The sequence below is a fragment of the Leptonychotes weddellii genome, chromosome 1 (genome assembly GCF_054177405.1).
Source record: "Leptonychotes weddellii isolate Sample4059 chromosome 1, ASM5417740v2, whole genome shotgun sequence".
NCBI classification, from domain to species: Eukaryota; Metazoa; Chordata; class Mammalia; order Carnivora; family Phocidae; genus Leptonychotes; species Leptonychotes weddellii.
In genome coordinates this window covers 88,349,939-88,364,989 of record NC_138369.1, presented here as the reverse complement: position 1 = coordinate 88,364,989, position 15,051 = coordinate 88,349,939, and positions in this window count along the sequence as shown.

Genomic DNA, 15,051 nt, shown 5'->3' with positions numbered 1-15,051 from the left:
TTATTAATTTTGATTCCTCACAGATTACAGAACTAAAACCCAAACTCATTGGCTCATGAAATTTTTGTCACACTCTGAACTCAGTCTTACCTTTCTTTCAGTTTTATATAAACTTCTTTATATGTTCTAGCTATTCTGATCCACCATCTATTCTTCAAACACACTTGAAATTTCTTTTCTTTGAACTCACAGTTTGATAAACCTGCAGAGGTATCTTTTAATTTTTGGACCCATCAAAGTTGTTTTTGATGTAGAGGAAATGTTTTGTCCATTTGGTTGCTTGCCATCGACTCCTTCTTTTCTGGGTAACACACACTGAGTTCATTTTTGGGAGGCACTACCTGCCACCCTCTTAATCCTTTCCTGCCATAAAAATTGATTCATAGATAAGCCCATGACTCAATCAGAGCCAATCAGAACTAATCCATGGTTTTGGCTGGAAGTAAATTCTTTACTTGAACCTTGGAGAATATGGTTGGAATTACTCCCAAGGAGGGAAGTGTTTATTTGAGGAAATGGAGCAGAGAGATGGAGAGATGGAGAAAAAAGATATCCTGATGACAGTGTTTGAAATTTGGATCAAAAACTTTACATTTTAGGAGACAATAATTTTATCTTACCATTTTTTCCCTCAAAAATCAATTTACACTTTATACTTTGTCACTTAACTCCATTCGCCTCTTCCATGCAGAAGCAATTCATTCTATTCTGTACTTCTATAGAGACAAGAGTTTTGAGCCTATGAAGAACATGGGGCTTAAATCATCTTATATATGATGTCTATTTTAATGTAAGCACATCCAAATTATACAAAATATTCTGCATCTTTCCTAACAACAAAAACAAAAAAATACAGACATTTTGTGTGTGCTTTAAAAAGGTCAGCAGTACTAAGAGATTTCTCTAACTTTACATCAAAGTGCAAATCCAGTTAATTCTATCACTGACTAGAAGTACAATGAAAACACATTTGTAAATGGATTCTATGGCCTGGTGTGTATAAAGCACTTTAAGGATGTCTCATAGTGCTCACAATCTTCCCTGACCTCAGTTTAATACTAGAGCTGACCTTTACATTATGTTCACAGCTCCACCAGTGATGTCACAGTCTATCTACTGGGCCACCAAAAGAATGCCAGGGGAGAGAATAGTTTCTGGTAACTGTGTTCACCCACTGTGCATCAAAATGGACAGCGTTAAGGTGTCATCTACAAACAGATTATTTTCTATACAAGAGGCAGAGATTGATTTGCTGGGGTAGTGTATTTTTTCCTCTAAAAAGAATTATTGTACTACATGAATTTAAAAAATAGACTTTTTTCCTTCTTATAAAACATTTATTTGAAAAAGCCCAAACAGACCATTGCAAAGCAAGAGTGCAATGATTTTTAAACTTTTCAATTTTTTGTAAGTTAAGAGATAATGATTTACTTAATATTATAGTGAAGTTTCCTAAGATGGTTCCTTTTATGGAGCAAAGTTGCCTAGGAAAAGTTTTCCTGATGAAATACAATTTACTTTAATATGTAATAATTCTCATTTGTGTGTATGTGTGTGTGTTGTATGTTTGTGTGTGCTTATGCTCAGCATAAAAATCCTATGTTTAAGATTTTCCTGATATACAAACTCATTAAGTTTGTCACTAAAGATCAGAGAGAAGGTTTTGTGGAAGCATGGATCATTTCTCTGACCAGTGGTCCCTAAGCAAGGAATCCTCATTGAGCATGGAGAACCAAGGACCATTATCATTTGGATCTTGTAAGTTTTGAATCCTGAGGGCACAATTCATGAAGACACTTTTAAATTAACACCTCACTCTCTGTTTTATAGCTCCTGAAATCTCATTTTCTGAATTTAATATTTATATGAACATTTTCAAGCGGTTTTCATCTCACAATTAAAAAAACACCCATCCACACAGTTGTAGTAACATATATAAACAAAATTTTGAAATGTTACCACTCATCATTAAAATTTATAAGTTGCAAGGAATAGTATTTTAATCGAGTCTCAGAATATCATCAAAATTGTTCAGGCAAGCTCTCCTCTAAACTAGATTCCAAGTAATTTTTGGTTTAAACCTCTTTGTTTTCTTTGTAAGCATATACAGATTAATTCGACTGGTTTTGGCTAAAACATCTGGATAAATGTCACATTCTCCCAAAGGGCCCTATATAGGTGAAAAAGGAGTCTGTTCTTAGTATGTTCCACAATAACAAAGTCATATGTGGTTTTAGACAACAGCCGGGGGAAACATGCCTGTCATAAAAACATCATATACATTATTACCCCTTCTTGGCTAGCAGATATTTAGATACCACACTTAAGTACTTTCTGGTAGTTCCTTATGAGAACAATTTCTCCTGAGAGGAATAGATGAAAAGAGAAAGAAGCAGGAAAGAAGAATTATTAATGCTTGTTTACTTTCAAAATTTACATACACTATTTTGGTACTAAGTTCCTGTTAGCTATTGAATTCTGTTGAAGACTTCATGACATTTAAGAAAGCATTGACTTAGGGCGCCTGGGTGGCTCAGTTGGTTAAGCGACTGCCTTCGGCTCAGGTCATGATCCTGGAGTCCCGGGATCGAGTCCCGCATCAGGCTCCCTGCTCAGCGGGGGGTCTGCTTCTTCCTCTGACCCTCTTCCCTCTCGTGCTCTCTGTCTCTCATTCTCTCTCTCAAATAAATAAATAAAATCTTAAAAAAAAAAAAAAAAGAAAGAAAGCATTGACTTAGAAGTAGTTCTCACACCTTGTCATGTTCTGTTCCCCCAGGAGAACTGAGTCAGCCTTGGAGAGAGAGAGTTTGCAAAGAGAATTCAGGAACTCTTGGTAACTGACTCAGAAAGCAACTGGGTAGAAAGGAGAGAACATGAGCCAGTTGGGTCCTTCCTGGAATTCTGGCTCTTTTAATTACTGGTTGAATTCCATTAGGCTACAGACTTGAACTTCTCTGAACCCCCTCAGTTTTCTTCTGTGTAAAGTGGTAACAATTTTACATGGCAAATACCACGGAAAATACAAATGGCAAATATTTTAGAAGACAGAAGAAATATAGGACAATTTTATGAAACACTTCCCATAGAGTTTGACTTCTATAAGACTCTAAATTACTATTTTCTTTTTTCCTCTCTCTGATAAAGAAGACAATAAAGGCATTGCTGGCTATTTGGTGAAGAAAAATCTTATAATTTCAAGACTTCTAAATTTAACAGTAATAAAGCCATTTTTCTAGATGAAGTGCTTTCCATTTTTACAAATGTATGAATTAACCAGTATTTACTGAGCTATTGTCCAGCATAATTCCCATATCCTAGATGTTTTAGCTTTAATTAGAAGAATGAAAAGATCTAGTTCCTACTCTGTTCTGTTTATGATATAATTTGAACAATGGAAATTGCATGAAAATGGAATACAATTATGGGCAAAAGATATACAATAAATTGTAATGATATCTTCATATGGAAGTAATATTAATAGACTTTCAGATTATTTTATCAAAGAGAGTAAACATGTACAGGTTGTTTTCTATAAGCTTCACACTATGCTAGGTGTTGTGTGCCTATTATCTCCTGTTAATCCTTGTGATGATCCTTTGCACTAGGTGTTATTATATATCTTTTAAGCCAAACAATTACTTCAAACTAAGGAATTCAGGTCTTAAAGAGATTAAACAATTTCCACAAAGTCATATGGTTAACAAGGGATGAATCTCATATTCTAAATCAAGTTATTCTTTCACTGAAGTCCATGCCTTTCTTAGCCACCTTTCCTCTACATAGGAAGTTCAGGGCTCCTTAGTGCCAGCACCTTTAGAGGTCTTTTTTTTTTTTTTTTTTTTTGCTACCATAACTTTAGGAGGGCCTTTCCCATATCATGGGTGTTTGTGCAGCCTTCTCTGCCATGTAGATACTGAATGAGTTGTGGTCAGAGAAGACTTATATAGAACAGTGACCACTATTTCAGAAACAGAGGTCCCTACATACCTGAGTTGTGAGGTAGAATGAAGAACTGGTTTTTCCCTATATTCAGTATATGGCAATTGACTTCCAAAGCCAACACCCCCAAAGCCCACTTAGTCTAAATACAGCAGAATTACATACTAATAGTGATATTTCAGCCACTGATGATTTCCTCATTTTTCTCTCTTACCTCCTTTTAATCTTTTCTCTATATAAAAGCCAGAGGTATTGCTTTAAATCTCATTATATCTCTGTTGCCTCTTCAAAGGTTTTCCTTTGTTGTGTTTGAAGATCCCAATTCTTCATCTATTCTTCAAAGTACTGCATAAGCTGGTTCTCGCATCTCACATTTCCAGCATCATCTCAAACCACGCTTCCTCTTAGTCTATGCACTCCAGGTAACTTGGCCTTCTTTCAGATGCTTGAAACACATCAGGGCCTTTATACATGCCTCTGTCTAGAAATACATCCCCTCCCAACTTTTTCTTAATTAACTCATGCAGAGCACAGCTTTATATCTCAGCTCAAATACCACTTTGAGGAAAACTGTTCCTGACCCACTATTCTAGATCTGCTGTGTGCTTCTATAACTCCATGACCTTTTCTCCTCCATTGGACTCATGAGAGTTTGGAATTACATTCTTATGCAATTATTTGAATAGTGTATTCACTACTAAACTGTAAGCTCCTTGATAACAAGATCCCTTTTGCTCAGCATTGTTCACCTTTTGATTCCCTTGCCGTTTTAGTCACCATATCATTGTTAACAGCCAGGAGAGTGCCAGACACAGGTAAACAAAAATTATTTGTGGAAAAATAAAACATATTTTTCTAAATTATATTCATTATTTCTTTAATCTGGATAGATGGTAAAAGACTTAAAAAACAAGATGGAAATATTAGACAAAAAGAACAAAGCATGTGGATAAGTTTTGGAAAGGGCACAGCATATTAGGATATTCGTATTTTGTGATATTTCTCACAAAAGAACACCCACTGCAGAGACGACTCTTTGGATGGAGATGATCCAGTTGACCTTTCTTTCCCCAGTAATCCCACTATAAGACCAATGGATTCATTTTTGCATGGCCATGGCTTCATAAAAAGATGTTATAAATGGCTCAGCAAAAAATATTCCCATTCAACAAAACTTCTCGAGCAATTGTCATTAATGAGTGCCCAACTTGCCATTAGCAAAGGCCAAAACTGAGTTCAAGATATGGCACCTGATTTTGGTGACCATCTGTCCATCTGATGACAAAGTGACTACATTGGATACTTCCAACATGGAGGGGTCCTCAGAGAGATGGATATTTGTTCTACTTAATTTTTTCTTTTCCTATCTGCTTTACTTTTGCTAGCACTGCCATTTATGGACTTACTAAAGGCTTTATTTTCCATCATGACATTCCAGATAATGTTGTTTCTAAGGAATTCATTTATTACAAAAAAACAATGGGTTCATACCTGTGATATTCATTACTGTTACAATATACCCTACTAGCAGCAGGTGGCCTTGTAGAAAAATGGAACATGAAATAATTTGCTGAAGATTCAATGACAGTTTAGTAACAAAATCTTGCAAATTTGGGCACTTTCCTAAAAAATTCAGTGCATGCTTTGAACCAACAGTCTTTTATGGCCAGTAATACAGATCTAGGAATTAACAGATGGGAGTTAGAATGTCCTTTCTCTTATAAACTTAATAACTCACTTGCTAATTTTTTTGCTTCTTGTCTGAAACCTCTGGGCTCTGCTAGTTCAAAAATCTTACTTCAAAAGGGAGAAATATTTTCAATAAGGGACAAAAAATGATTTTTGAAAATGGAAATTGTAATAGCTACCCAAGTATTTGGGGCTCATCATGCTTATAGGCAAAGAAGGTAATCTACTGTATTGTAATAGATGGCAGTTATTAAAGGGAGAGAGAGCTTTGCATAGGACCCAGTGAATTATGTGAGATCTCTCTTAGTATTTCAGTATTCAGGGGTAAAATTTAATAGAAGACTATATGTAAACAATAAAGGGAAGTTTACTTAGAGTTAGACCTTGAAAAATAAATAAATGCTCAGGTTGTTAGGCCATCCTACTATAGGAAATCCTGGCCAGGTGAGGTTAAAGGAATGGATAGTAGAAGAAAGAAATCATAAATATCAAACACTGTCTTGTGGTCAATTATATGCTTTTCCTCCTTTTCCTATTATTTTAAACAGTGTTGAGGATAAAACTGTGACTGAACTAGAAGAGGAATTAACATTCTCCAAAAATAGTTACAATCACTAAGACTATTTTCCTAATTTTTTGAGGAGGGGAATGAAAGTACCATCATTTATATGGGGGATAGTTGGATCATGTTAGTAAAAAATATGCTGCTACATTATTATTACTATTCAGAAGTTTTAATATGGAAAGAAAGTGTACAGATGCTGAGTAATCAAAAGGTTGGGAGTTAACAGACATTGTTAGTTGCACTTGACCCTATCATACTCTCCTTTCTTCTATACTCTCTTTTGTAAAGTCAGGCTGAAGACTGCAAATTACCTTTCACATACTATCTTGCCAGCTAGGTTCTGGTTGCCTGCTGCTAACGGAGACCCTGCACCAGATGAGAAGGCTGTCAGATAGAAACTGTTCTTTTCTGGCAGCAGTAGGTGAATGACTGTAGGCTTCTGCAAAAGCACAGGTGGTTCTAGCATTTGTGCCAGAGTTCGGAATGTAGCTGAGTTAGTGGTAGTGGTGGGTGACTCTCGACCACTGAAGGTTATTGTAGGATTTTCCAGTAGTTTTGGAGTTTTGGCAATGACTGTTGATGTGAATGTGAGCTCTTTATGGGTAATATCCAACAGATGATGGAGCTTCTGAAGCAGCTGCAGAGGGTACTGTAGCTCAAACAAACTCTTGTGATTGCGGAAGCCTTAACATTTTTCTGTGGCACCTAACCTTTGGGATACAGTGCTATCTTCCTTTTTTGTTCTTTCAGTCTCTCTATATAATTATTCCCATATTATATCTCTATTTGAAAATACTCAAATGGTTTCTAGTTTCCTAACTGGATCATCTTTTTTCTCCCTACCTTTAACATTGCCCCAGAGCTCAGTAATTCATCCTCTTCTATGTATAGTCTCATCCCCTATAATCTCATCCAGACTTATATGTTTACACATATATTCATCTCTGTGCCAACAACTCCCCAATTTAAATCTCTAAACTAATATATCCAATTGTGCACTGGGCATCTCCACTTGGATGGCTAATAGAAATCTCAAACTTCTTGTCTCCAAAAATGAACTTCTGAACTTTCCTCTCACACTTGCTTCCCTCCTGCAATCTTTCTGATTTCAGTTGATGGAAAATCCACCATTCCACAATGCTAGCATCCTTTCAAATGTCTCTTTTATTGATATTCTATATCAAATCCATTAGGAAAATCTATTTTTCTACTTTCAAAATATTTCAGAACTTGCTCACCTTTAACCACAACTTTTATTCTCACCATCACCATCTTTCACCTGATTTACTTCAATAGTCTTCTAGATAGTCTACCCTTCTATCATGATTCCCAATACTGCAAATTAAGTGCCACTTTCAAAATGTTAGTGAGGGGTCAAAATGTTCTCTGCTCAGAATCTTTCAGGGGCTCACTTATATTCAAAATAAAAATCCAAATTCCTTGTATCTGACTCTAAAAACAAAGGCAACAGAGGTCAAAATAAACAAGTGCAACTACATCAAACTTAAAAGCTTCAGCACAGCAAAGGAAAACATTAATAACACAAAAAGACAACCTACTGAATGAGATAAAGTATTTGCAAATCATATATCCAATAAGGGATTAATATCAAAAATACATAAGACACTTATACAAGCTAATAGCAAAAAAAAAAAAAGCCAATCCAATTAAAAAATGAGTAGAAGATCTGAATAGTCATTTTTCCAAAGAAGGCATACAAACATCCAATAGGCACATGAAAAGACACTCAACATCACTAATCATCAGAGAAATGAAAATCAAAACCATAATGAGATATCACCTCAAGCCTGTTAGAATGGCTATTATAAAGAAGACAAGAAATAACTATTGATGAGAATGTGGAAAAAAAGAAACCCTCATGCACTGTTGGTTGAAATGCAAAATGGTGCAGCCACTATGGAAAGCAGTATGGAGGTTTCTCAAAAAATTAAAAATGTAACTACCATATGATCCAACAATGTCACTTCTGGGTATTTATCTAAAGGAAACAAAAACACTAATTTGAAAAGACACATGCAGGGTGCCTGGGTGGCTCAGTTGTTAAGTGTCTGCCTTCAGCTTATTTCATGATCCCAGGGTCCTGGGATCGAGTCCCACATTGGGCTCCCTGCTCAGCAGGAAGCCTGCTTCTCCCTCTCCCACTCCCCCTGCTTGTGTTCCTGCTTTTGTTATCTCTCTCTCTGTCAAATAAATAAATAAATAAAATCTTTTTAAAAAATGAAAAGACACATGAACCCCTATATTTATTTTAGCATTAATGCACCAGACAAGATACGAAAACAACCTAAATGTCCAACAATGGATGAATGGATAAAGAAGATATATATAATGAAATATTACTCCATCATTAAAAAGAATAAAATCTTGCCATTTGCAATAACCTGGATGGATCTTGAGAGCTTTATACTAAGTGAAATAAGTCAGAGAAAGACAAATACCATATGATTTCACTTATATGTAGAATCTAAAAACAAAACAAAAAACAAAACTAAAGCAAAACTCATAATTACAGAGATCAGAGTGGTGGTGTCAGAGTATGAAGATTGTTGGAGGGGTGGGCACAATGGGTGAAGAGAGTCAAAGGTACAAACTTGCAGTTATCAGATAAATTAGTCATGGAAGCAAAAATCCTCAATAAAACATTAGCGAGCCAAACCCAATGATACATTAAAAGGATCATATACCATGACCAAGTGATTGATCATTTATTCCAGGTACGCAAAGATGGTTCAATATCCACAAATATATCAACATTAACCACAAATATAACCACATTAACAAAAATCATAATATTATCTCAATAGTGCAGAAAAAGTATTTGATAAAATTCAACATCCATTTATGACAAAAATTCTCAGTAAAGTAGGTATAGAGGGAACATATCTCAAATAATATAGGCCATATATTACAAATCCACAGCTAACATCATACTCAACAATGAAAAGATGAGGAGCAAGACAGGATGCCTTTCTCACTACTTTTCTTCAACATTGTACTGGAAGTCCTAGCCACTACAATCAGACAAGAAAAAGAAATAAGAGTCATCCAAATTAGAAAAGAAGTAAAACAGTCACTTTGTGTAGATGACATGATACTACATATAAAAAACTCTGAGGATTCCACTAAAAAACATCAGAACTAATAAATGAATTTAATAAAGTTGCAGGATACAATATTCATATACATAACTCCATTGCATTTTATACACTAATAATGAACTATTAGAAAGAGAAATTAGTGAGAGTTGCTGGAGGGGAAGTGGAGGGGATGGGGATAAAGGAGGGCACTTGTGATGAGCACTGGGTGTTGTATGTAAGTGACGAATCACTAAATTCTGCTCCTGAAACTAATACTACTCTGTTTGTTAACTAACTTGAATTTAAATAAAATCTTGGAAGAAAAAAAAAGAGATTATAAAAACAACTCCTTTCCCAATTGCATCAAAATTGTTAAAATATCTAGCAATAAATTTAACAAAGGAGGTAAAAAAAAACTGTACTCTGAAAACTTTAAGACATTATACAGTATGTTTTTGCTATTATTCACCCTTGATTCTTCTCATACATAAAAAAGGAAATTAAGATAATACCAATATAATCATCCTACAAGAGAATTTTTTTTGAGGGGGGGGAGATGCTTTCAACAGCTAATGAATGAGACCACTAATTTGCATCAGAGTAGATTATCATTGTGTATCCTGGAAACCTCTCTTAAAATATATTTTCAGAGCTTATACTGAGGCACTCAGGTGAATAATAGGAAGAAGTTTAATGGTACATTTTAGCATTCTTCCTTTATACTCCTTTGCCATGCTGTTCCTGCCCCATCAAAGAGCTAATACAGGTTTGGAATTTCCTAACAACCATATATTATGATGGAGGCAATACATTCTTATCACAGTTCTTAATTAACAATGATGTTGTATACATGATAAAGGTGATACATTGTATGTGTCTATACATATAGAAATATTTTGTTTAAAGTCCTTTTGAGAGCAATTACTCCACCAGACAAATATAAACATTATAAACATGGGAGAAATTGATGATGACACAAATGGAAAGATATACCATGCTCATGGATTAGAATTAATACTGTTAAAATGTTCATACTCTCCAAAGCAATCTACAGATTCAGTACAAGCCCAATCAAAATACCAATGACATTGTCACAGAACTAGAACAAATAATCCTAAAATTTGTATAAAACCACACAAGACCCTGAGTAGCTGAAGCAATCTTGAGAAAGAACAAAGCTGGAAGTACTATGAGCCTTGATTTCAAACTATACTAAAGAGCTATAGTAATCAAAACAATATTGTACTGGCACAAAAACAGACACATAGACCAATGGAACAGAATAGAGAGTCCAGAAATAAGCCCATGTTTATATGATTAATTAATCTCTGACAGAGGAGGCAAAAATATACAATGGGAAAAAGAGTCTCTTCAATAAATTGTGTTAGGAAATCTGGACAACTACATGCAAAAGAATGAAACTGGACAATTTTCTTATACCCATACAAAAATAAAAGTCAGAATGAATTAAGGACTTAAATATTTAAGATTGGAAGCCATTAAAAATCTAGACTAAAACAAAGGCAATAAGCTCTGGTACATTAGTTTGAGCAATACATATATATATATATTGGCTCTGTCTCCACAGGCAAGGGCAAAAAAGCAAAAATAAACAAATGGGACTATATCAAACTAAAAAGGTTTTGCATAGCAAAAGATACCATCAGCAAAATAAAAAAGCAACCTGCTGAATGGGAGAGGATATTTGCAAATAATATAACCAATAAGAGGTTAATATTCAAAATATATAAAGAACTCACACAACTAAACACACAAAAAAATGGACAAACTAAATAAAAAATAGGCAGAAGACCTGAATAGATATTTCTCCAAAAAGAAGACATACGGATGGCCAACAGACACCTGAATAATGCTCAACAACACTAGTAATCAGGGAAATGCAAAATAAAAACACAATGAGATGTCACCTCATGCCTATTAGAATGGCTATTATCAAAAAGACAAGAAAAAATAACTCTTGGTAAGAATGTGGAGAAAAGGAAACCATTGTGCACTGTTGGTGGGGATGCAAAATGGTGCAGTCACTCTGGAAAATAGAATGGTGTCTCCTCAGAAAATTAAAAAGAGAACCGCCATCCAATCCAATACTTCTGAGTATTTATTTGAACAAAACAAAAACACTAATTCAAAAAAATATATGCACCCCAATATTCATTGCAGCATTCTTCAACACAGCCAAAATATGGAAGCAACCTAAGATTTCATTAACAGGTGAATGGATAAAGAAGATGTAGCACACACACACACAGACACACACACACATAAATATATAAATATATACACACAAGGGAATATAAAAAAGAATGAAATCTTGCCATTTGCAACATCATGGATTGGTCTGGAGAGTGTTATGCTAAGTGAAATTGTCAGACAGAGAGAGACAAATACTGTGTGATTTCACTTATATGTGGACTCTTAAAAACAAAACAAATGAACAATAAAGCCAAAACAGAAATGGACTCATAGATACAGAGAACAATCTGGTGGTTGCCAAAGTGAAGAAGGTAAGAAGATGGGCAAAATAGCGGAAGAGGATTAAAAGTTATAAACTTCCGATTATGGAATAAATAAGACAAGGAACTACAATGTACAGCATAGCGAATATAGTTAATATGTAACAGCTTTGTATGGTGACAGATAGTAGCTAAATTTATGATGATGATCACTTTGTAATGTATATAAATGTTGAATCACTATGTCGTATACCTGAAATTAATATATTATTGTATGTCAAGCACACTTAAATAAAAAAAGGTTCTTAACACAAGAAAAAAATGTAACTTTATATGGTAACAAATGGTAACTAGATTTATTGTGGTGATCATTTTGCAGTGTATACAAAGAAGGAATCATTCTATACACCTGAAACTAATATAATGTTATTCATCAATTATACCTCAATAAAAAACCCAAATTCTTTGTAAGAGATTACAATATCTAATCTCTCTGACCTCAACTCCTATAAGCCTTCTCTTGGTTTACTCTTTATTCTTTATACTGACCTTCCTGCTGTTTTTGGATATACCACACCCACTCCTAATTCAATTTGTTCTAGCCATTTGTTCTGCCTGGAACTCTCTTCCCCTACCATATCTATAAGGCTAATCCACTCACACCTTTAAGTATTTGTTCAATGTTGTCTTCTCAATTAGGCCTATCCTTACTACCTGCCAATAATATAGATGCCATTCACCATCTGAGTTTTTTCTCAGCATGACATATATTTATAACATACTAAAATTGTACTGTTTATTATTTGTTGCCTCTCCCACAACAATATAAATTTAATGAGGGCAAGATTTATTTTTAACTATTTTTTTCATTTATTTATCATTCCAAATACCTGACACATGTAGGTATTCAATAAATGTTTGTTAAACAGAGGAATAAATTTAATTTCTTGCATAGCTATTGTCTCCTGAATCTAGGAGAATTCTTTGAGAATGAAGATTGCTAAAATGTGGAAGCACAGCAAATTATCTTTTCCTCTCTGTGTTCTAATCTGATTCCTTCTGCCTCTCATATGCTCACAAATACATACAAAAAACACCCCCAGACCCATGTTCAGGCACACACACTGAAGAGGAGAAATCTGGTAAGTATGATCTGAAATGTAAAAGGTTTATGTTGCAGTAAGAGTGGGAAGAATGAAAAAGGAAGGAAGGAAGGAAGGAAGGAAGGAAGGAAGGAAGGAAGGAAGGAAGGAAGGAAAGAAGGAAAGGAAAGGAGAAGAAAGGAGAGGAAAGGAAAGAAAGGAAAGGAAAGGAAAGGAAAGGAAAGGAAAGGAAAGGAAAGGAAAGGAAAGGAAAGGAAAGGAAAAAAAAGGAAAAGAAGAGAAGGGAAGGGGAGGGAAGGGAAGCAAAAAAAGAAAAAAGAAAAGAAGAAAAGAAAAGATGAGAGAAGAGGAGGGAGAAGGGGAGGGGAGAAGAGAAGAGAAGAAACGTGAAATTGATTATTTCTGATGAAACAAGAAGGTTTTAAACAGCCACTTGAACTGTTGTGCACAGTATGCTTTCATTATTATTCACCCTCAATTCTTCTCACACACAAAGAAAGAAATTAAGATAATACCAAAACAATCATCCTACAAGAGAATATTTTTTATTTTTAGAGATGATTTCAACAGCTAATGAATGAGACCACTAATTTGCATCAGAGTAGATTGTCATTGTGTATCCTGGAAACCTCTCTCAAAACACATTTATATTGTGGTACTCAGGTGAATAATAGGAAAAAGTTAAAAGGTACATTTTAGCATTCTTCCTTTTTACTGCCTTACAATACTGTTCTTGCTCCATCAAAGAGCTAGCACAGGTTTGGAATTTCCTAATGGCCATAGATTATGATGGCAGCAATACATTCTTATCACAGTTCTTAATCAGCAATGATGTTGTATACATGATAAAGATGATAAATTTTATGTGTATATATACACAGAAATATTTTATTTAAAGTCATTTTGAGAGCAATTAATCTACCAGACAAATACAAACATCTTTATGGCAAATGCCTATATTTTGTGGCTGCAAATTTGGATTTCAAAGTTGTGGGTATGAATGGAAACTGAGGATGCTGAACCTTTGAACATTTGGCATAAAGACCACAGAAACAGAAAGGAACTCATATTGTCATAAAATAAATATTTTATTTATTGTCCTAAATAAATAGGACAATTGTCCTAACCTTTCCTGGGCTACATATTGTAAAACTCTCTAGAAATCACCAGCAGCCTAGGCTAGAAGTTAGCGAACATAACCTTGTCTTAAACTAGTTTATTTGTTTCAAGGTGGGCAGGTGTTGGTTTAATTAACAAAAGCCTAAGTGGAATTTTTGAATGCAATGTTTTCAGTATCCTGTAGGGCTATTGGGCTATGTGGACTGGAGGGCAGAAACCAGAGGCTTAAGACCTACAAAGCAATTGACCAGTCGTCCTTACTTAAACAAGATAGAAGTTTAGTTAAGGAAAACATCTGTCTCTATCTCCTCCCTCTCAAAAGCATAGGCAGTTTTGCCTGCATTTTGCAGACGCTGGCAATGTGGCACAGGTGGGTGGTCAAGGATTAGTCTTCCAGAAGACTCTGTTCTCACTCCACCATCTGAGGAAACTTCAAGCTCAATATCTAGAAATCTCAACTGGTGGTCCTCTGGATTTAGAAACTGGGTTTTCAACTATTAATCTTTGTTTTTCTTTTTTAAATTAACATATAATGTATTATTTGTTTCAGGGGTACAGGTCTGTGATTCATTAGTCTTGCACAATTCACAGCGCTCACCATAGCACATACCCTCCCCAGTGTCTATCACCCAGCCACCCTATCCCTTCCACCCCCTCCACCCCCTCCACTCCAGGAACCTTCATGTGTCTGTTGGCCATTTGGATGTCTTCTTTGCAGCAATGCCTGTTCATGTCTTCTGCCCAGGAACCTTGTTTGTTTCATGAGATTAAGAGTCTCTTATGGTTTGTTTCCCTTTCTGGTTTCGTCTTGTTTCATTTTTCCCTCCCTTCCCCTATGATCCTCTGTCTTGTTTCTCAAATTCCTCATATCAGTGGGATCATATGATAATTGTCCTCTGATTGATTTATTTCGCTTAGCATAATACCCTCTAGTTCCATCCATGTCATTGCAAATGGCAAGATTTCATTTTTTGATGGCTGCATCATAATATTCCATTGTGTGTGCATATGTGTGTGTGTGTATACATATATATATGTGTGTGTGTGTGTGTGTGTATATATAT